The 23,657-nt window shown below is 37.7% G+C and overlaps 1 protein-coding gene across 2 annotated transcripts in view; it reads left to right on the top strand.

Annotated features, from left to right (window-relative positions):
- The first annotated feature begins 4,339 nt into the window (after positions 1-4,339).
- The window catches only part of CNTN5 (contactin 5), a 607,907-nt gene continuing 588,589 nt past the window's right edge, over positions 4,340-23,657 (top strand). Inside the window, exon 1 of one of the 2 annotated variants that reach the window (XM_064718603.1) lies at positions 4,340-4,817. The gene's annotated coding sequence lies outside the window, so the exon portion shown is untranslated. The remainder of the gene's footprint in view (positions 4,818-23,657) is intronic. The other variant, XM_064718594.1, reaches the window with a different exon arrangement.

The raw sequence follows: 23,657 nt of genomic DNA, 5'->3' as shown, positions 1-23,657 counted from the left end.
TCCACTCTTTACTCTTCTGTGCATTCTGCTCCCATGTGCAGTAAGAACTTTGCTCCATCTTTGTAGAAGGTAAAATCAGTCTCCAGGGGACACTGGATCCTTCCTGTGAATATGTTGAAGATCAAGCTGGAAGGAATGAGGAAAATTATGGTTTTGCTTTTCTCAGCATATTAACTAGTAGCTGTACCACTGCATCAAAAGCAATGCATTGTATTTCATAACAGCTTACCTAGGCATATCCCTCATAAGGTTAGGAAAGCCAGGAGAAAATAAGACTCTGCAAATCCCTTCTCATCTGTATTCTGACTCTGGAAATTCCAAACTGTACTGCCCTTGCACAAAGCATGCACAGAAAAGAGGAATCCCCTCTGATGATCCGTTCATCCTTGCTTCTAGCAGTAGCCAGGAGATTGATTTTTAAGAACCTGTTCCTCTGCTTCCATTTTAAATCAGTTCTTCACAAAGCCAGTAACACTCAGTGGAACATCAGTGCATGAACAAGTCTGATATAGGGTTAAGACACACACTTGTCACTTCCCTATGTCTCTTCCAGAGTTTGTAGCTTCTGCAGAAATAAGGGAGCCCTCAGTCTGTCCCCTCCTGTCAATAATTTAATACCACAGCACTGCTATTTGGCTCTTTGATGATCACTATTTCAGTAGCAACATACTGCCCATACCTACATGTATCAAAATGTATTGGACCCAGATAATTTTCTCTTCAACCAGGCAGCAGTGGAAATTTACAATGGTGCTGTTCACCAAGTAACAGAATGGCCTCATCATCCTTAACGTGTTGGACCAACTGCAGCGCAGTTCTGTCATCCTCTCAGGCCATTGCTCAATGAAACAATACATTCAAGTTACAGGTTTCTCTTACAAAATCAAAACGACCGTTGTGGCATGCTATAAAGCTGTGGTACAAAACATGTTTCATTCTGCTGCTTCAAAACTTTTTCAAATAGGTTAACTTTATCCCAGTCTTTATGTTGGACCAGATGTCATCTGTTTGCACTTCTGAAAATTTAGGAGGCTTAAGTCCCCAGAGCTTGGGATTTTATTTTTCATTTTATGCAGCAACTTCTTTCCATTGCTAACGTCTCCAGTTTGTTAATTATCTGCTATAACTGAAAGCTTTCATGATAGGCTCTGAATCTTCTGCCGTTTGCCGAAGGCCTGAAGAATTATGCATCAAATTTACACACAATTCTGCTTATCCCCCTAGAAAATTTTCTTTTAACTCTAATTATAAAGCCATGAGGAGTCTCTCCAGATGTTCTAGGGGAGGACAAAATATAGTGGTTGCCACTAAAATAATACAGCTGCATACTAAAAGAGGGCCAACGTACACCTTTCAAAAACTACTATTTTCAAATACTGTCCTCCAGGTGCCTGAAAGAGCTTCTTATAAATGGAAGGGGAAGAGCAAGACAAGCCTTCATTATCTCTAAATATACACCTCCAGCACTGTTGCAGACCCAAATGAGGGGGAGAAATTTGTGCAGCTAATTCTCTTCTTCAAAATTCACTCCCTATCTTACATTCTGCAACTGGTCAAGAAAGTACAGTGAAATATCCCAATAGTAATGGTACAGCTGAGATAGTGGAGCAGTTCCCATGTGGGAAAGAAAAAGAAAATGTGTTCTGTTTAAAAGAAAAGATTGAATGAAAAGAAGTGCAAAACAAATAAGAAAAGAGCTCATAAGTGACTCAGACCGCAGATGTGCTGCACCCACTGTTTACTTGTCCACTGCAGACACTAAGATAGAGAGTTTAAGGTGTTAATTGACAGATAGTCAGACAACTAGACCAGATATGCAAAATGCAGCTAGGTTGACTTGAAGTGTATTGCAATAACAGTACTGTAACAAAGCACTATTTATGCTGATCATAACTCACTGTCCATGCACTAAACACTGAACATACACGGCATAAAACATCTCACAATCTTGTGAGTAGATTGTGGTGGAGTAGAGCAGGAACTGACCTTGAAAAGGATACACACAATCAAATGAAACTTTAACCTATTTAAAATCTGTGTGCCACTTTCCTTCCAAAGAAAGATAAAACTGGTACTCTTACAAATCCATTTAATTCCTGATTATATTAAAGGAGAAGATACAAATACCTCCTTGTAGAAATATTGTTGATGTGAAGTTAAAAAAAAAGAAGCAAACATTAAAAGTTGCCATTCATAAGAAAGATGCACTCTGACAAGAAGTTTGAGTTAAAGTAGTGTGTAGCCCAATGTGTATGGCATGGAGGCCGTAAAGTAGTTTTTCAAAGGAACCCTATAAACTTCATAAAGGATGATAAAGACCATAAAATCAAGTCTTTATGCCTTAAAAACAAAAAAACAAAAAACCAAAAAACAACTACATTGCTTTTAATTTCTTCTCTAGCTGTAAAAAAGTAACCAATGAAAATCACCTCCTCACAAGTAATTCCTCACTATCGTCACAAATAGATACAGTACGCACCAAAAAAAAAAAAAAGGCAAAAATAGTTCTGGCTTCAACGTTCACTTTGAAAATATTGAGAAATGGAGCCTCATAAGTTATTCATAAGATCAGAATTAATGCAGTCACTATTCCTGGCTTCTGATTAAATGCTGTCTTGTAACCTAGTAACACTGGAAATAATGACCAGATGATAATTTTCTGTGAATTGAGTCAGTCAGGGAAGCTTTGATATGTCAAGTTGCAACATTACTTGCTCAACAGAAAAATGTCTTGAGACCCATCCACAGTTGTGGAGACAATTGTCTTCTGTGTTTGTATGAAATAGTGTTTCCAGACAAAGTCCATTCCTAATGATGGATGCATTCTCTCTCTTCCACTATGATAGTTAAGACAGTGGGAGATGGTGATGAAGGACCAGAAATTTTCAATCTTAGAACAATAAAAAAAAGAATTGAAAGTGAGGGTTTTTTTTCAATTCATCCTCACTGACAGTAGTGCACAGAATTCACTGAACATGATGTTGAGCTGTAAATCCTCTGATAGACTTCCATATATTATACAGGACCACAAAAGTGTATAAACTTTTGTGTTACTCATCACTAGTATCTTATCTTGCTAGAGGCTTCAATATAAGAGACAAGCAAAAGACACAGAGAAAAACTCATATTAGTATTGCCAATTTGAGACCAGAGTTGTGTAAGAACCCCCAGAAAATTCCAAAATTAATCCAAAATCTTTGTTCTCCTGAATCTAAAGCACAAAAGGGTCAGTTTTTGAAAATTGGCCAGAAACTACCTGGGATAGAAAAAAAATAAAGATAATAAAGAAAAATGCAAACACACACGTGCACTCACACAGATATTTGTAGACCACAGAGGTTCAGAAAGCATAAACCATTGAAATGGAATCACTGAAGCAGACAAAATTCTCAGAGAACAGGAATTATGCAATAATTACTCAGATAACGTGCAAGTTAAGAAAGAGTCCTAACTACTTGTGGAAGGCAAAGGGGGGAAAAAGGAAGAAAGGGGGGGAAAAGGGAAAGAACAGAAGGCCAGAAAAGCATTAAATTTTATAGCACAAGTTGGCATTGCCACAGGGGGAAAAACACATAAAAAAAAAAAAAAAAAAAAAAAAAAAGAAAGGAAGAATTAGAATCAGCCTGGATGCTGAGGACAGCCATTAGGGAGAGGCAGAAGAGTGGGAACGCGCTGGATGTGTGGGTGGATGCGAGGAGGACCCGCCCGGGGGCCGATGTGGCGGCGCCGGCAGCCGTGCCCGGGGCTGCGCGGGGCGGGCGGGGGCGCTCGGCGGGGCCGGGCCGGGCGGGCACAGCGCTGCCGGCTGCGGGCGGGGATGCAGCCGGGAACGGGGGCATGGCGGGGAAGCGAGCAGCGGGAGATGCGGCTGCCGGAGCCGCGGCGGTCTGGGTGCCGGCCGAGCGCTGGCCGCCCCGGGTGTGCCTCCAGCCGGAGCAGCCGCGGTGTAAAGGAGGAGAGGGTGCGCTGCGGTGCGCTGCGGTGCGGTGCGGGCAGCAGCCGTGGCTCCCGGGCTCCCGGCTCCGGCTGCAGAGCGCGGGGGTAGGGAGGGTCATAACCGCTGGAGAGGAGTAAACCGCGTTAAAAAAAAAATAAAAGAAAGAAAAAAAATAATAAAAATCAATCCACCTGGAAGGAGGATGGGGAAGGGGATGAGAAGGAGGGAGGAGAGGATGGGGTCAGAAAGTGGTGGATGGAAGAGGCTGGTGTCTTGGGTTCGAGGAGGAGCAGGAGATCAGAGCACAGCGCTCGCCAACTTGCCCTCTTGCCTTCATGCTCCGGGGCAGAGGAGTGAAGAGGAGAATCGGGGAGGAAGGTGGAGAGGAGCAGGAGGAGGAGGAGGAGAGCTGGAGGAGGGGGGTCCTTGCGCGCTTAGGGGTAGGGGCGAGCGGCGGGCGGCGGTGTGAGATGGCACTCGCATAAACACACATCCACAACATCTATACATCCGCACGCGTGCAGGCAGGGGCGGGCAGAGCCTCCGCCGCCCCCCGGGAGCAGCCGGGGGAGGCGCCTCGGTCCCCCCGCCGGGAGGGGGCACGGCGGGGCCGGGAGGGGCTCGCGGGAGCCGCGGCGCGGATGCCTTCACCTGCGGCTCTCCATCACTCAGCGAGCCGAGGCGGAGAAGCGGTCGGGTCTGGAGAACTACCTCTGGATGGTTTAAAAAAAAAGAGAGAAAAAAAAGGGAAAAAACCCAACTCTGCAATCCTCTGCTCCCCCAGGCTCAGCAACATAAGGGACTGCTATATTTGAGGCTGTCAGGAGGATGGGAGAGAGAGACTGAGAGTCAGGGCGAGAGAGACGGTGCCACAGCAGCGGTAAGTGTCTTTGCCGTTCCTCCAGCCAGGCACTGATTTCCCTGGTTAGACTTTGGAGTGTGTGCAGATTATTTGTTGTAATATCTATCGCAGCGTCTCTGTGAGCAGTCTACTGTGAAGCCGGCAACGGTGAGAGATCCCGATTTTGGGCTGCAGGTTTATGTGTTTTGCTTTTTTGTTTTGAATCTTACATTGAAATTGTCATAATTGAGCAGAAAAGTTGAAGCAGAGATTACTATGATCTGCTATATGCTTCCTGTCGTTTAACTGGGGCACAAACTGCTGCAGTGAATGAGTTGTGAAGAGAGATGAGAGGCTTTTAGTACAAATTCATACTCCAGAGAAGGAATGCCTATGCAAATGTGCTAATTTTTTGTATTTGGGAGAGCTACCATGCTAATGCTTGAGGTTGAATCAGGAAGTAACCCAGCATATTGAGTTTATAGCGGTGCACTGAAAGTTGTGTTGTTTTGGAGTTTTGAATGATACTTGGCTTTGGGATAAACAGTTATCTCTGGAATTAGAAAAGTGCAGTGCCAGGACTCTTCTCCTTTGCTGACAGGCAGAGGAGATGGAATTACATAAAGATGCACCGATTTTTTGTCTCTGATGTAAGGGCAGTTAATAAGACTATGTGGAACGTCTGTGAACTGGCTAGAAGATGAACCGAGAGTTATTGTGACAGAGCATGAAACTGTCTTTTTAAGATTTTTTAAATTAGAAAAAAAAATAATTCCATGACTGTATATGTACTTCTTCAGATGTTCAATTGCACATCTGTTAAGCTCAGAAACTTCCTGCAACAGAAGTTAGACAAGATAATGTAATGTGAGTACTTAGGACTTAAAATTCTGTGTTGCAATATTTCAGAAATGCAGCTTAAACTTTTTTCAAAGTTTTGTTTTGGTTTTTTTTTTGTTTAAAAAGTAATGCTTCCTTGGAATGACACAATTTTTGTTGGTTTTGGTTTCTTAAATGAAGGAACTTGTGCCAGGGGTTTTTTTGAGGTGTTCCAGCATTTCCCTAGACTTCAGTGAGCTGTTGATGAGATACTGAAGTTTAAACTATAAATAAATTATACATTCACTATTATCCAAAAGCTATGGGAGGATTCCTGATAATTAAAATTTGAATGAAATTTTCCAGTTAATAAAACTGCCTTTAATTCTTGCTCAGTCGTAATACCACTTCTTCAGAAGTACTTTATGAGAATCAATAGCACAAGTTTGGTTCATTCTGATTAATATTATTACCAGAGTTATTGAAAGAATTAGCAATAACTGGACCATTGCTTAAAAAAGCGACCCAATGCTCTAGTAGAATTTCTAAAAATATATTTTATAAATTGATTTCAGTTACTATAACACTTACCTACAAAGTTTCAAGTAAAACTAAAAGAAAACAAGAAAAACCCCAACCTTCTCCCTCAAACCCCTTGTCTATCTTGTTGTGAGGGAAAACACAAACTCTTGTTTACTAGTTTGAGGTATGCTGAAAGGAAGACAGAAAACAGATGTGAACTATTGTAACTGAGGAGTGTTATATGTACAGTGGCCTTCAGCAAAGATTTACTGTTGATACACTATGGGAATATTTAAAAGATGTGGTTAAGAAGATGAAGTTTCAGAAGACAAAAAATATATTAGGGACCGTGAAGTGTTAAGCACTCTTGAAGGGGATAACAGCAAAGTAGTTTTATAAGTGGACTATTGAACATGCAGCACTTCTGTTTCATACACTTACAAAGCAAATGCCCATGCAAAAGAAGTCAGAACTTGCAGAGCATGACATGAAAGTGGGAAGATAGCTAGGGATAGTTGGGAGATAAAAAGTGTAGGTTTTAGTTTTTTTGGTCAATGGAAAGCTGAAGGTCATATTTTGAATTCTAGGTAAAAATATCGGGAGAAGGGATCTTGATTTCATTTTACAACAAGGGCAAATGTACTAAGAATGAAAACAGAAAATAAAAACATCTCACTGGCTGAGTTCTACTTGACAATTTGAAAGAAAGTAACTTTGAGAAGAGGTCTTGAGGAAAAATATCATAGCAGCTAAGATAAAAGTGTGATTAAGAGCTCTGCTGTTAGAAAATAATAAAGGGCAACTTTAAGAAATGCATATCTTGGAGGACTGCTAGCACAGATTCAATACAGGAAGGTCGTGACTGGCAAATTTGCTTGAGTCCCCTAAATAAGTTGCTGACATGGTGAACTATTGGGGAACCAGTGATATGATTTATGGGAGTTTCAGAAAATGTCTAGATCTGTGCTCTACAAAATATTGATTTGGAGAGTAAATTTTTGAAGGAGGGCTGGAATGAATTCAAACCTGACTTAGGCATAGGGACCAGAGGGTGTCAGTAAAGGTAAAGAGCTCTGTATGGAAAGAGGAGGTTAAAAGCATGATGCTTTAAATGACAGTCTGAGATCCAGATTTCTTTCCTGCTTCTTGTAAATCTGGTATGTTCAAAAAGGCTTAATCTGATTTTCTAGAAATATAGAAAAAAATTGTTCCACTGAACAATTCAACACACCGGAAATTTTCTGATTAGGTTAATGATAGAAATACTTATTTTAAATAATTAATGCAAGTCTTTACAAAAGATATCATAGAAATCTGTATGTTAAGAGTATACATACAAAGGTATTGAGCCATCTGAGGCATTCAGTGGCATTGATAAAACAATAGTTCTTCTGACTGATTTTGTCTTTCTGCTTGTAGCCTGCAATACAGATTCTAGTTCCTACAAATGTACTGCAAAATTTGCCACTGTTGGTCTGCTCCCTCCTTATACTCCTGCTAAAGATTCTGCATTGCACTTTCTCTCATTTTCAGAACAACTGCAATCATTTGAACAATTTGTTGTGCTCTAAAATGCTAAATAAAATCCACCACAATTTACAGTGCATTCTTAATGCCCTGAGAATCAATGTGAAATAGACATTTGGTTGCAAATACTATATTGGTTGGTGCTTCACAGTATATTTTCTTCCTTCTGTTCATGGCTTCTGTGATGCTTTTTTCAGGGTCTGTTACACCCTGGATTACCAACTTTTTAGTGCTTTACAAGGGAAAAGTGCTCTTTCTGGAAGTGATGGGGTCCCTACAGATTCTTATCTCCTGAGTGATTTTGATCAAAAACACTCTATTAGGAAATGGGTTTGCAAATTATGAAATTGTTAAAACCTTATAAGATAAATATGTTCTTATTTTTCTTAAAGATTTGAAAACCTCACAATGTGTGTGTATGTATGTATAGATGTGTTTATACACACACATATATATTGAAGAGCAATGATTCTGTGTCTTTGCAAGCTGGAATAGCAGCAACAGTAACATTTTCTAGTTAGTGGAAGGAAATGTAATCTGTTTGTTTTTATAATTAATTTCTTGGCTGATTTATGAAAATATCTCTAAGTGTGTGAACCATAAGAAAATTTGATCTTTGCTCATGTGCTGGTTTCTAAAAGGAAGTTCAGGATGATTTCTCACTGTATTTCATAAAGGCAACAAATCAATTTGAAGATGGTGCAAGTGGATATTTAACAAGGAAATACTATGTCAGATTCTCTATGTTGTGACTGTAATAAAACATTAGAATTTCTACCCATGCTACATCTGATGTTCCTGATCACAACATGTTCATACTTATTCTATGTAGTCATCCACTCAGCCCAACTCTCAAGCTTACAGAGCCATGAGGTTACATCAGAATGATGCATGCTGTCATGTACTATCACACCACCATAGCTCACCTCTTTACATCTCCTTCAGGACTGAACTTACACGTTAGTCTTGGGAAAAATTGATAACTCTTCTCCATTCCCACACCTAGAAATAGAAAATACATCCAACTCTTTCCATCCATCAGAAAGCTCTTTTGGGAATTTCCATTTTCAACATGCTCTTAAAGGTTTTCTTGTAAATCATGTTAAAACATGATGCTGTCTTTGGAGAACCTTCAGCTTTTGAAACTAAAAGCAGACAAATTTTGCAGGTAGTTCACTGCAGTTCCAGAGAGGGGTAAGGAATGACAACTTTTCACTCACTATACAGAGACTTTGGCTTCAGCCTCCTTCTGAGTGAAAATTGTTCAGTTTTAATAGTTAAAGAGTTACTATATTTTTGGAGACTCCTAGCCTTTGAATCATTTTGATCAAGGCTAAATATACTACTTTGTAATTGATGTAGGCATAGTATTAGACCAGTCTTTTGGGTGTCTTCCCTTAGCAAATAGCATCAATTTTCAAGAATTCACAGATCCCATTTTATTTTTGTTGAGCTTATAGTCTTGATTGAGTACATGATGGCTGTTGCCCTGTGGCTGTGACATTTCTGCTATAGGTAGTAACTCCCCTCATATGCCTTCAACCAAGAGTAGTGGCTGCACAGATGAGCAGGTAAATGAAGATTGTTTGGTCATAGTAACAGAAGAAGATGATCTAAAAGCATAACGCCCTTATAATAATATTTTGGGAAGATATTCAGGCACTGAACTTAAAAAGTTGTAATTCTTACTCAGCCATGAAGAGACATACTCAGAAAATGTTTGCTGCAACGTTCTCCCCACAAATGTGCCCTCAAAACGAAATGGTAAATGGGAAGGATATTAACAGAAATTTACTTTTGGGAAAGGTGATGAATTATCAACTGTTTAAGAGCACATATATCATATGTTCTGAAAGATGACCCATTGCTCCCTTTAGCTTACTCCATAGACTTTCATATGCCATTTACTCTTGGTTATTCACAGTTTTCTGCATAGACTTGAAGTGTAATGTACAAAACCACACCAAAATGAGTCAACAAAGTCACAGTATATGCTTTACCTCTTCTTCTGAGGTGGTTCTCACAGAGAACATTTTCCAAAAGCTAAGTCTTATAGACACTCCAAGAAACTAATCTGGGCAGGCTGGAACACTTGGTGATATTCAGCACTGTTGGTCTGATGAGGTCATTCAACTTCATGATGCTTATATTACTGCAATGTAATTATGATTATTATTTATCTTTACATTTATTCTTGTGATGGCTTGGATGGGGGACAAGCTATACAGAATGGAGGAAACAGAAAATACTGACAACTTTAGGAACTGTCTTGTTCCTATATAAGAATTTCAGTATGGCTGGAACAAAAATGCCTTTAAAGTACTGGACATAGAATGAATTAAAATTCCATTACTTTTGTTTTTCCTATGCTTGCTTATTTCTCTCCTATAAGCATTCATTTCTTGGTATATTGTACTAAAACTCTCTTTCTGGACCAAATTAATGATGTTAAACTTTGTATGTATAGTGACACTTTAAAAACCAATTCCCCCCCCCTCCCCTCCCAAGTATATTTCTTTACCTACTGTATATGTTACTTTAATGTATAGTTTAACAAATGTATATATAAATTTTAGATTTTTCTTTTTTACTTTAATTTGTAGGTACATCTTCTTACATATATTTAAAAAAAATGTAGATGTCACTTTAAAGTGTAGGTGCCTTACCCATCTAATTCACATCAGAAGTATATACTAAATATTATTTAGATTAGAACTCTGATTGACCTAGATGATTTTTTATTATCAAGGTCTTTTATTCCATTATAAACCTTGTAATGATTGTGACAAATAGGCATGATAATCATAAATCAAGGTTATGTTGCACTGAGGGCTGTAAACAAAAAATGGACCCTGAATCAAAGAACGTATGGCTTAACTCAAGGACTTCCTTTTTTTTTTTTTTTTTCTTTTTTGCTATTCTGTATGACCTTTGAATAGCTTTTAGCTAAGGAAAGACTTCTGTGTTTCACAGCCATGCTTCTGTGTTTCACAGCCATGCTACCACGATCACGTACAGATGTCTTCAAGATCACCTCCCACCTGAGGAAAAAAGCCCAAGATGCTATCTGCAATGCTGTGACATGTGCAGTGATCACATATAAAAGCTACAAAATGTAGCATTGAATATTTGTATGAAAACTGTAGCAGCAGTCCATTGCTTCTGAAATGTGTTCTATTTAGACCCTTTTTCTAAATTAACTTATTCTTGAGGTTACCAAAACCTCGTGCAGATCAAAACTTATTAAAAACAAGCATATGGACTTTCACATGACATTATTTTAATAGATAAGTTCTCTTAATTAAATTTTTTTATTTCCTTTGTCATTCCAAAAAAAAAATTAATAAAAGAAATAATTTACTCACTCTTGTATTATCACCTTATTCTTTGTTTGGCTTTTGACTTTTGCACATCTGAGGTGATACAAGGTCCTGATTTCTCAGTCTCATGCTGTGCAAGATGCTCAAAATTTTCTTACTCCTCTTTAACATATGCAGTGTCATGTATTGTTGCTGCTTACATAAAACTCAGCTCAGGGAATCTGGGAATAAAGCCATGACTTCTCTGATGTCATAAAGTCTCTCTGATGTGTGTGTGCACAGCTTTTCAACTCAAAAGTTGCTGTGTAGTATTTCCTCTGTTTGGACTTTGGAAGATATTTCTTGGACATTGAAACAGCTTCAGACTGAGGAAGACTGTCACATGTTTGTGAAGACTCATAATTGAAAATGTATTACAGATCAGACAACCAGGGAGAATAATTTATTAAGAGGGCCATTGGAATATAAAGATAATTTAGAAAACATGATATATAGCTGAAATGTCTGCAGTTTTGTTTTCCCCTTTGCATATCACAACTGACTGATTGCTAAGATCTAAGTATTTATTTGTCTTATCAATCACTTTGTGCCTGAGTCATTCACTGATGGGCATAATCCTCTGTTTGTGACTTCAGAAGGCATCTCTGGAGGAAATTTGAATGTCATCAGCAATGAATTGAGACATTACTGAAGGCATCAGGTAGGAGGAAGATGTTTGCACAAGGGGCATATTAATCAACAACTAGAGAAAATAAGCAGCATCAAAGCAGAGCAATTCAGTTGAATTTGGATTAAATTCTTGCATATTTCCTACAAATTAGAAGCAAGACAGACTGATTGATTCAAATCATGCAAAACCCAAAGTTCTTCCCTAGAAAATAAATACAGGTTGAGAAAATTGGGAAGCATTAAGTGTATAGAAGCAGTAAAGAGTCTGCACTTGAAAGGTCATTACTTAATGTCTGTTATCTCTGTAAGTTTTCATTAAGTATCCATAAATTACTATCAAGATTCTTTCTCTGTCAGTCTTTGCAAAATAGTTCCTTTGAAGCAACACAACTTTAATTGTAAAGGAATGTAAAGGAATTTGCCAAGGATTTCTTTCAAAGCTTACAAAAATATGTTGACATTATAAACAATATGTGCATGATTATATAGGATTATAGGATTTGTGAATGAGAATAATGTGTGAGAGAAAGAAAAAATTATCATAGGTTTTTGTTATTTTGCTTCAACAGAAAATGATTAGTAGTTTCATATGTCACATTCAGCATCAAAGAAAAGCTGGCATATGAGAAAATACAACCAGTTGAACTCGTGCAATGTTTATTGAAGATAATGTCTATAGCAAAAATGGCATGCTAGTTTCATGTATTCTCTAAGATTTAAAAAAAAATAGCAGGCTTTTTTTCTGAGGATTGCTTTAAAGTCAAAGCAGTGTTGGTTATGAGAAACTTCTCTAAAATCAATAATGGACACACTTGTTCTTTGAAACCTACAGTAGAGTAACTGAAAAGCTTAGGGGATCCCAAGAGTTTATCTAAAAACTACCTGTAGGTGGTATAATAAGATCTGGAATATTTTGCAGTGGAAAAAAACAGACTGTAAATAGCCATATGCAAGACAGTGATTTTGGACTTTTTGTTATTATTTCTGGGTTTATTAGAATTGTAATGATGCAACAGAAAAGCAAATACAAAGGTTTACCTTCTATTGAGGCTTCCTTTGAATTGGCTGCGAAAAACTTCATCTGTTAACTTGAAAATAAAATTTAAACAGAACAGAATCAGCTTCCAGCATCAAGCACACTAAACACAGAGTTGTTTTACTTTATAATATAGGCCAGATTTTAAGAAAACTAAGAGATATAGGAATTCTTTTCATTTTTTAAGACAGACACTTTGTCAGATTATTAACAGAACGTCCTATTACAGGAGATTTTTTTACTCTCTACTAATTTTTCCTTTATTAATTACTGTGTATAAAGATATTATTGGATTTGCATCTTGAGTTATAATTATTACTTCTTAGCATAGTCTGTTTTATTGCCATTTTCCTTTGATTTCCTCATCACCTGAGGTTTTTCCACATGTTGGCTGGCATGAAATTAGTTTTTTAATTTGTATTCCTGGTTTGCCTTTTCTGTAATTTTTGTTTTATTGCTAATGTCAGACAAAGGAGATGAGGGAAGTATTGAGAACACAATCCTTCATCAGTTCCCATTGCCACTTATAAAGGCAGCAAATAAATGTATTCTGTTATTGCAGTAAAGTCAGAGTCCTTGTGCCTTGAGATACATTAAAGGGACTCTCTAGCACTCCAAGAACTGCCAAATTAGATGATGCCAAGGGAAAAGAAAGAAAAAAGGAATAAGAAAAAACACTTCCACATAAAATTCACACTGCATTTAACAAGCATAAGAGAAAAACACTTATCCAAAGCTGAAAGTACAGGTCACTACAGTTGAGTTGAAGAGCAAGGCTTTCCACTGAGCGGCTGCAAACACAGGCCAGGGAGTGCAGAAATTGTGAGAACCATGCGGTGATGGATCCCCTTTTCTCTGCTTGGTGCTAAGTGAGGGGAAGAAAGAGAAGTCCACGTTAATTATTCACCTTTTGTGTTACAGACCTGCACATGCAAATGGATAATCCCTCTATCAGTTTTGTGGAGGGTCACACAGCACACACACAAAGTGCTGTTCTAAGTTACTGAGTTTTTTGGTATACTGGGTAGAAGCTCTCACCTGAGCACCATCGGGAATCATGTATTGTGCCTATCAGCCTGTCAAGTCATATTTCTCCTAAAAATACTTGTTACTGATGTGAAATGTTCAGGGCATGGAGTAGTTTTTTAATAAGTATATTTCTTCTCACTTAAAGCATGCATTTAAAGAGTGTCTTTTTAAATATAATGAAAGCAAGCAGTTAAAATCTATTGGCCACTAGCAGCTTCTTACTGCCGTTTTCATTAACAATTTGTGCATCTCTTTAATACCTCTTCTAGATCTCTTTCCTCATTGCCTCAATAGGGTCAGATCCTCACATTTTGCCTTGTAATTGTCGTCAGGCTTTTGTGGCTAGCCTTTACTCAGAAGGACTCAAAACCATCAAGAGACAAATTCTCTGCTGGCATAAGCAAGTGCAGCAATGCTAAATTTGGTGGAATGCTGACTGCTCATTTTAGGACTGCTTCCCCACCCTGAATTTTCCTGCAACCCTCAACCAGTACTACTCTATGAAGCATATTTTGCCACTGGCAGTGACTGAGGAATTCTAGGTTGGATTTTAAATCTGTTACCAAATGTATTCTGGCTATGCTAGTGACAAGCAGAGCTGCACAAAAATTACCCATTTTTGTTTTGTAAGTGTCCATCTGCAGAAATGATGATTTTCTGCCTAAATATTTTATTCTTCTGTGAATGTGCAAAAATATTATTTTTCCCCTCCTGCCGGTTCTGCTGACAAGAAGAACTTTTTCATACAGCTCTATAATTAGGCTCCAGAGTCCTGTGGAGACACACAGCAGAGTGGTAGGCTTTATATTCTGCAGCACTCAAAAGTTTCAGTTCACAGACCTGTGTGCTTATGTTTATCCCACCTCTTTACAAGCTATAACTAGACTCTTCCATTCCCTTTGGATCTGTCCCCCTGTGTCTAACAAAAATGAGAATTTTCAGTGTTTCTAGTCCTAAACTGCAAACCAACACTCAACCACTGTGTGAAACTTTTGACAGAATGGAATGGAGTTTCAGGTCGTCATGGTAAATACCAGCTAAGAGATCTTGCATTACTTCAAGTACAGTAATCAAACTATAAAATTTATATAAAACCATATAATGTTAATTGTATTTTCACACAATTCTTTTCAGCACGAATATGATTTTTTGCTGTGGCTTCCATCCCGTTACAGTGTTCCTGATCAGAAAAACCAATGATAATTTTCCTATAGCAAAAATATAGCTGTAGAGAAGTAGATCACTGGTATAAGTTGCATGAGGAATATTATTTATTGCTATTATATGGCCTTTGAGGAAACCTTCCATTTTCCTTTAAGAAAATCTTCAAGCTCTTTAGTGTTTAAACATGTTACTTTAGAGAACATGAATCTTTGCTACTCCAGGCCAAAGATAGCCACAAACACCAGTAAACTAGTAACATTGCTTTTACTTCCTAAAAATAGTTAACATCTGAGATTTCCCATTTACTAATCTTCTCTCCAAACCATTCAGAAATATGAACTGATATGATATTTTTAGCTTCATATTGGTGAAGTTTGGAAAAAAGGTTTTCATGTTACAGCTAATGTGAGCTGCTGCTTAATCTTAGCACTGCTAACAGCAAGAACATTTCCTGTCCTTAGCTCATTTTTAAAGGTTTAATTAATAATGTAGACAGCTGAGTCTGCCTGCTTGAACTAAAATAATTAGCAGAGAGCAAACAAACACTTTAGGTTTCACTTTATCAATTATGTGGTGTCTAAATATTTAGCATTTTGATCTGAGTGACCGATCATTTATTGAAAAGTGCCTGGTTACCCTGACAATTCAAGCAAGAAAGCTGAGCTGTGAGAAAAAGTAAGATTCTGAGATTCTGTAACTGCTTCTGACCAGTAAGGGCTACAAGAAATAACATGTTAAAATGAATGTTGAAAATGAGGGTATGAAAAGGTAAGAGCTGTCAGAAAAGGAATGGTAAAAGAAATCAGAGAGGAGGGCAAGAGGATAGAAAGGTGTGTAGTGCAGCTCAATGACTAACTGATTAGTTAGATCTGCATTTGAGGTCTTACAGGAGAAAAGTGTCTCATGTACATCTAAATCTCAGGTAGTGATTTACTCCTCTGTACATCCAGGGCAAGAAAAAAATAAAGTCTCTCTTAGTCAAATTTATTGGCTTTTCTTCTAAATATTGTTATTCTGGGGAAGAGGAGACCCAGATCCTGCCAGGAAAGCAGTCAGAGCTTATGTGTGGAACATGCTGAAACCAGTAGTGATTGCAGCTTTGACTCAGGGAAATGCACACATGTTCTGAGAAACTTCATGCACAGTCCTAAGCTAAGCCTATACTTAACAAACCTTGACTGCATTTTAGTGAAGCAATCTTAGGTGCAGCCCTGAACAAGTAACTTGAAAAAAGGAATGCTAATTTCACTTAATCTTTACTTCATGGCATGGAATAGTACTTTTGGATTATAATCATAGGCAATTTCTATAGTACTTCTATCAGAAACATACAAAACCACATTCCTTAATCTTAAAAATGTCCTTATTTTTGTAGATTATGGCTTGTAAACTCCAACATCTCTTTTCTATCAGGTTTTTTATTTCCTATTATAAAAATCACAAAAACATTGAGTATCTGATAAACTCATCATAAATTTTTTAAACAATCTCTTTGATTCAGTCAAATATAGTTCCCTTTCAATGGCATAAAATATTCAGGAAAACAGGTCTCCATTCGTTTTATTTGGGAGACTAGATAAAGATGAAACCAGTGTCCTGTGAGGGTAGTAAATAATATTAATTTCTGGCTGGTGTAAACTCAAAAAAAATCTGCAAGTTTCTTAATGCCCACTTTGATAAATTAGTTCTATTACTGCAGCTCATGATGAGGCTTCTGAGCTGTAACTCACAAGAGTTTTCCCTCCAACTCTTTTTGTTAATCATGATCATACTTAGAGCCTTAACTGGTTTTCATAGTTCACACTGTATTTGCAGGATTGACAGAAAAAACACAAAAATATTTGCTTACCTGTAGTGTTTGGTACAAAACCCACTGCACAATGTTTCATATGACTCCCTGGTGTGCCATGTGTGTATGGCTGCTTTCTAGAGAAAGATCGAGCTTTGGCTATATTTTTCAGTAGGGCATGCTGCCTTCAACAATTTAAAGACAGTGCTGCAGGTTCCTTTCCATTTGAGTAGGAGAATTTCCTGGAAGTATGCTCTGACATGGCAGGAGGTTTTGACTGGGTTTAGCTACAGCCTCTGTGGGAAACTGGCTCCATCTCGTCCTTGTGCTAGGTGGGAGATTTTCATCTCCCAGTGACAGCAGTACAACAGCACTGAAGCACTAGCTGTCTGAATCGCTGTCATTATTTTCCCCCTTTGGAAAGAAGCTACAAATTATCACAGCCATTTAAGAAAAAGGGAGACTTAAAGTAAGTTTCCAAATGAAGTGATTTTATTTTTTATTTATTCATTTGAAGTAATCTTTGATGACCACATTTGGGTGCTTATTTGGTAATGAAAGTCCAAGTATGGATGTGAAAAAATAAACACTTTATTTTGTTCAAATATTTTTTTCCAGATTAAAAAAGTTCTTTTTATATATTAAAAATAAAATTCCATTCCTGACAGATTTTGCTGGTGATTGTCATAAAACAGAAAAAAACCCTATTTTTAATCCAGCTCGTCTATTAACTACAACTGATTCTGAGCAACCAAGGACCTCATTCTCACACTATATCTATTCTTCCATCTGTAGAAACTGATGATGCAAGCATAAGGGAAGGAGTCAGTTAACTGTTCATCCTCTCCTCATGGCTTTTTCTGTGACACAGAAAACTCTAAAACTGGCAGCAAGAAGCAGTTAGAACAGATCACTTTGTTGCCAAGGTAATAAAATCCATGAGCTTTCAGAATAAGCAGATTTATTGTATGATATTTAATGTTCGTGGCTGACTAAGAAAAAAGTGGTAACAGCTTTTTATGGGAAATAAGATGTACATCTTTTGGAATAGCAGTTTAAAATTATTTTGGGTAGTTTGTAGAGCCTGTACTAGGTGAGGTGTGCACCTAGGAGAGGGGAAAGGGATCTTTAAATACCAAAGACTGCCAAGCCCAATGCCTCTGCATCCCAAGCTGTTATTTTAAATGCATGTATGCATGAGTGCACAGGAAAAGGCATTGTTGGATTTTTTTTTCAGAATTGCAAGTAAAATTCAAAAGATTTTGAGTTGTGATTGTCACCTGTGATTTCTGAGGCATGACTGTCCTCAGTAAGGGAGAGTGACCAGGAAACAATCAGTTTTCAAGCATTCAGGCTCAACTGGGATTTTGTTTGCCGTATTTGTAACCTCTGCTACCAATATGTAAAAATACGACCTGAAATTTTGATTAATATGATTTTTACTGCACCATTAAGCTTGTCTAGTTTACTAGCAGCATGGGGAAATTCACAAATACAACATTTTTTTCTACTCTCCAAATACAAATAAACAAGCTTGTGTAGGCATCCTCAAGGACCTGCGTCCTGAAATACATTTATAGAAGTTAATGTTCAGAGGATATTTATGGAAAAATTGAAGTAAATCATGTCAACACTCATATTACCACGGTGCTGAATTGAGGGAAAGAATTTATTTTAGTGGAGATAAAATATCCCTCCAGCTAGAGAAAGAAGATACTCCAGAGCACTGGACTGAACACAGGTGCCTTGTCATTGAAACCTCCATGGTTTTCAGCCTGTCTGCTGTGGCTCTGTGAGCGAGTGCTCCCCTTGGAACTGAAGTTTTAGGAGAGGAATTCAGAGCACAGAAAATACTGATGATCTTTCTCAACCCTCGTCTACCTCATTTGTCAATATGATGGATCTGTGTATGCTCAAGGTTTTAAAAGATAATGTGGCTTGCTATTGGCTCTAATGCGGACTTTTTTTTTTTTTTTTTAAATAGCACGGAATGTTGCGGTTCAGAGTAATTTTATTCCAATATGCTCATTTTTCGTGTAAACAGTGGTCTGCTGCCATTTGGTCACATACACGCTGTTTTGCTACAGAAGCTGTTCATCAAAGTGTTGACATTTCATTTTAGTGCACATTTGGAAAGCAGATATTGTTGGTGGTGGAGATGTTGCTTTGCTTTGACTTGGGAAATGCCATATAGTGTACATGAAAGCTCTGTGCACTTCAAGGAGTTTGTTCCCAGACAAAAATTCCCAGACATTTTAGAAGCAAAATTAGCCACTTCAGCCCCACCTTCTCCCACAACAAAGTGCAGCCTGCAATAATGCAGGCAGAGTTAAAACAAATTAAAGGAAGCACTTTCTCACACAACGTGAAGTCACCCTGAGGAGTACAGTCACATAGTTCATGTATTTGATTTTTGAAAGGGCTAGATAATTTTATGACCAATAATAATATTTTTAGTTATGCATGCTAAGTGAGGTATAATTGGATTTCCTGCTTCACAGCATCAGCTACAGGGTCACTACATCACTACAGGGGCCAGGAAGGGATTTATTTACACAGACCCACATACGTTCACACCCATGCACACTTCTGCATGCAACAGTGAATTTCAGTAATGCGTATCAAGGATTTCTCTAAATGATTGTGCATAACCCAGTAGCTCTGAATAGCTCAGGCCAGCATTTACATGTCAGCAGGAGCCATGCAGAGGAACTGTAGTTATTGCACTACATGTGGAGCATGTGAAAACTGTGGGCACTTTGTCCATTTTTGAATGGACAATGGCAGGTCTGGAGCTCATCACAGGAGGAAAAGAATTTGTGTGAAGTCCAGCTTTTAATATTTAACAGGCTTCTGGCAATGTGAAAGCCTCAGTCGATACCAGAGTGGCAGCTGCTGATTGTAGGCACAGTCACTAAAATGTGATTGTGGGTTTCATAAACACATCCTTCATTCTCCTATCATGATAATTTCAGAAATCAACAGAAATAAAAAAATAGGGGAGTATATAATGGATGCAACTTTTAAAGACTACTTCTTTGGTAATTCTCTCAGTGAAAATTAAAAATTTATTTGAAAATTTGGACGATAGTTGCTGAAGAGAAAGTCCAGGCTATAAGTATGACAAGTGGCATAAGTGGCACATGAAGCCTCTTTTTTTCTTTTCTTAGCATGTTATCTACACTGGCACATGAACCTATGAAAGAATAGGCTAATTAATAAGGTTATTAAAGGTATCATATATCATGATCAGCTCTTTTGGCTATCAGAATAAGATCTTGAAACCTCTTCTATCACTGAGACTCACTGTAGAATAGGAGAAGGGACCCCAGAAAGAAGCCAATTAAGATCTGTATGTTCAGCATGCAGATACCTAGAGCATGCTGGAGGCAAAAAGCGATGACCGGGACAAGCCCTATGTCCTGCTGAGGCCACCACAGTTTGACCCAGCCATTAACAGTGCATGTCACTGAATCTCCTCTTTCGACAATTATGTCTTTAAAATAAAAGTACAACACTCATTCTGTTGAAATGCAAGAGGATAAATTTCATTACTGGACTATCTGTAGTTTGAGCCATCCCCCAGCCAAGTGTGAGTCATGGGTTCAGTTTCCTGGGGAGCCCAGGAACGGGCAAACACATGGGTACATTGCCATAGCATGGTTAGTGGTTCCTGATTAGGCAGGAAGGAATTAGCTAGTTGCTGCTGAATGGAGACAGAAAAAGCTTCCAGCTGAATGCTGGAGGAAACTTCATTGCTCCAAAGAATTGAATCATTGGGAGGTAGTCTTCAGTTCTGCCGCCAGAAATGTATCTGCTAAATAGAAAATAATGAAACAGTCAGCAGTAGATCCAAGCCCTCCATGAACCTTAATTTATATGGTCTCACAAGGTTTTATTTAGTTTATCTCCAATTGCTGTTTCATTCACTTTGGAACTAATAAGGAAAGATGTGAACTGCAGTTTAAACCTCCAACAAATCAGCCTCTTGCAGATTGCCCCCTCCCTAGCCAGTCTGCCTACACAGTATTGTAAAGTGTGATTGTAGGTAACACACTCAGAACTGGAAAACTACAGCTAGAAGCATCCTCTTTTACTTACAGTCTATCCCCCCACACAATGGACAATCTGTTCAGACTTTTACAATAAACTCTAACTATACCAGGAAGCTCAAACTAATAAAGTGTGTGGGATCTCACATATCGCAGAATGGTAAAGTTGGAAGGGACCACAGTTGATAATCTGGTACAGCTTCAAACAAATGTAAATTATGAACTGGATGATGCAGGTGACATTTAAATTAACTGAAGAGTGGTAGACAAGAAAAAAGCAGTAGTAGTGTAATTACGGAAGAGTAAAAGAGAATTTTATTACCTTAATGATGACCCTGATATGAAGAATTATTTGACTATGATGAAACTATCAAAAGTATGTTAAACAGAAAGATGTAGGCCAGCATATTATTATAGCAAGGTGAGTCCAGAGGGCAGAGAAAAAAAATTAAGGGATAAAAAATATCTGTTTAATTTTATCTGGGAAAATTTCTGATTAGTCACCTAGAGAATATTGGAGAGTCAAGGGAAAAGCCCTCCCTGCTCTGTGAAAGGATAGGGCAAAATTGGTCATTATGTAGATATTTTTTCTCAAAGACAACAATTCACCTCAAAAAGCATCAAAAAGCAGTATATTTGTAGGCTAATACATCAGGTATTAGGTAGAAAATTTAATTTATACAGAGATAATAATTTTGTTTGTTTTGTTGAATCCTTTTGTAGGATTCTGCACAAGGAAGAATGTTGAGGAAAGCCGTCACCATAGTCAAAAACCCAAACAGATTGGAATACATGTCAGGAGAAAGAAGACAAAAGGATTAGATGGCATTTTTTATGACAGAAAAACAAGGGAATTGTGTATGATACTTCAGACTACATGGTCTGAATTCCATTGAATTCTACTTTGTGTAATCCAGGACACTCTATTCTTCTTAAAAAATTGGGCCTCCAAATTAATTTCTATGTTTTACCTAATTGTTACTGAAGGCCAAAGATAAAGCAGAGCATCTGGAATGGTATTATGCAGCTTCAAACAAGCCCATGAGCTGTCATTCTAATTCCTGGAAAGGCATCATTTTAAAAGGAAGGACAAGAGTGAAAAAGGCAACAACATGAAAAAGCAACAGAGTAACCTAACTACTTTATGTTCCTTCAATTATAAATATATATTAGTTTATGCTATACAACATTTTCATTTAAGAGAACTATCAACAGGGAAATGGATTGTATGTGTGTTTGTACTCACTGTTGCTGTAGCAGTGTCATTTTGTGTGTACTGGTGGTCTAGAAGACCATGGCAAATGTGTTTTGGAAAGGTTCTGCAACTCATCCCAAATGAAAGAGGAACTGTACTTCCTTTGCAGACTTTCCTGAATGCTTTTTTCCCTTCCTTCCCTGTTTTACTGTTATAGAACTCCAAACCAAAATTAATTTTCAGTAAAAAATATAAATTTGTCCTTTGTGCATGGAAAGCATAATTAAATTACTGATGCTTTAAAAGATGGAGTTTAGATCCCGTTAAGCAGATTTCTATTTGTATTGATGAATTCATTTGACATCTGCTTACTACATAAAATATTGCTGCTATCATCTAATGACCAGACATTCTGGCTCCATTCACTGGAAGTGTCATTCAATAGCTGCTCTTTAGCACTAAATGTTGCATTACACAGAACGATGGAGTATTACAAATTTAATATATTTTAATTATTTTTTTCCTAATGTTACGATTGAGCATTATGAAGCAGGTGTTCTGTAAGAGTCAAACACAGTGCATTATCTACAAAGCAATTCTATTAAAATTGTTAGAAATGTTTGTGTCTGAAGTGTCTGAAAGCTTTAAAATTCATATAAGCATATTATCCTCTGCCCAGTCATTTCCTTGGAATACAAATGCATGCAAATTTTCTTTTCCTTACATACAAGAATTTTTCAAGAGAAGATGAGTGTTCCTCACATTTTTCCATTTAATTTGCAAACTCTCTACTTTAGTATTCTCTCTGCCATTTCTGAATACTAAAAAAAAAAATTCCTATAAATCAATGGAAACACTTCCAGGAGTTGGACTGGCACAAAACGTTGCATCTTGTTGGACACTACATTATTTTTATGAGGTGCTGTATGCATTCACCATGCCCTGATTCCACAGCAAATGAATTGGACTGCAAATAAACTTGCAGTTTTGGATTAAGAAGATGCTCAACAGGAGTAACACCAATAAATTGCTCTTTAAATATGCAGTACACTAGCTGAGTTACTCATTAAGTAACACTATTTGATTTGGGAGATTTAGTCATTCTTTGCAGTAGTGTGAGAACATTCCCCTTGGACTTTTGCTCAGAAAAGACTGACATTATGTTTCAGGGAAGAAGGAGAGAAAATTACAACAGTTCTACCCTTGAATCAAGATTAAAGGCCTTCTTCTCTAGTGTGCACAAGAATAGTGAATATTTGGGTGGGAGAGAAGGAGGAACTTGGGCTGGACAGGAAAGTGGGTGGTGATTCTCTAATAATGATGCCGTCAGAGAGCTGTGGGAAAAGGCAAGAGGCCTGAGGAGGAACTTGAAGGCTTCTTTGCATATGCTTTTGTGTTAGGTAGGTGGTTTCAAAGATTTAGCTTCAGCATTGACATCACAAAATCTCTAGGCAGACCATGGGACATAGCACCACATTTTGAACAATTATTGTGATGAAGAAAGGACAGCAAACAAAGTAACAATATCCATTTGTTATAAGCAATATGGTAACATTAAGGTAAATTATATAAATTGTTGCAGGAAATGAGAAGCATGTTTATTTTTTATTGAATTTACCTGGGATTATATTATCAAAAAAAAAAAAAGAAAAGAAAAGAAAAAAAAAAAAAAAGACAATTCTAAAAAGTTTAAGAACACAGAGGTAGGCTCCAAAACCCAAATGCAGATATTGAATACAAGTGGCTTTCACGAAGGC

This window comes from Zonotrichia leucophrys, chromosome 1, assembly GCF_028769735.1.
Source record: "Zonotrichia leucophrys gambelii isolate GWCS_2022_RI chromosome 1, RI_Zleu_2.0, whole genome shotgun sequence".
Taxonomy (NCBI): domain Eukaryota; kingdom Metazoa; phylum Chordata; class Aves; order Passeriformes; family Passerellidae; genus Zonotrichia; species Zonotrichia leucophrys.
This window is presented reverse-complemented; position numbering and strand designations above follow the sequence as displayed.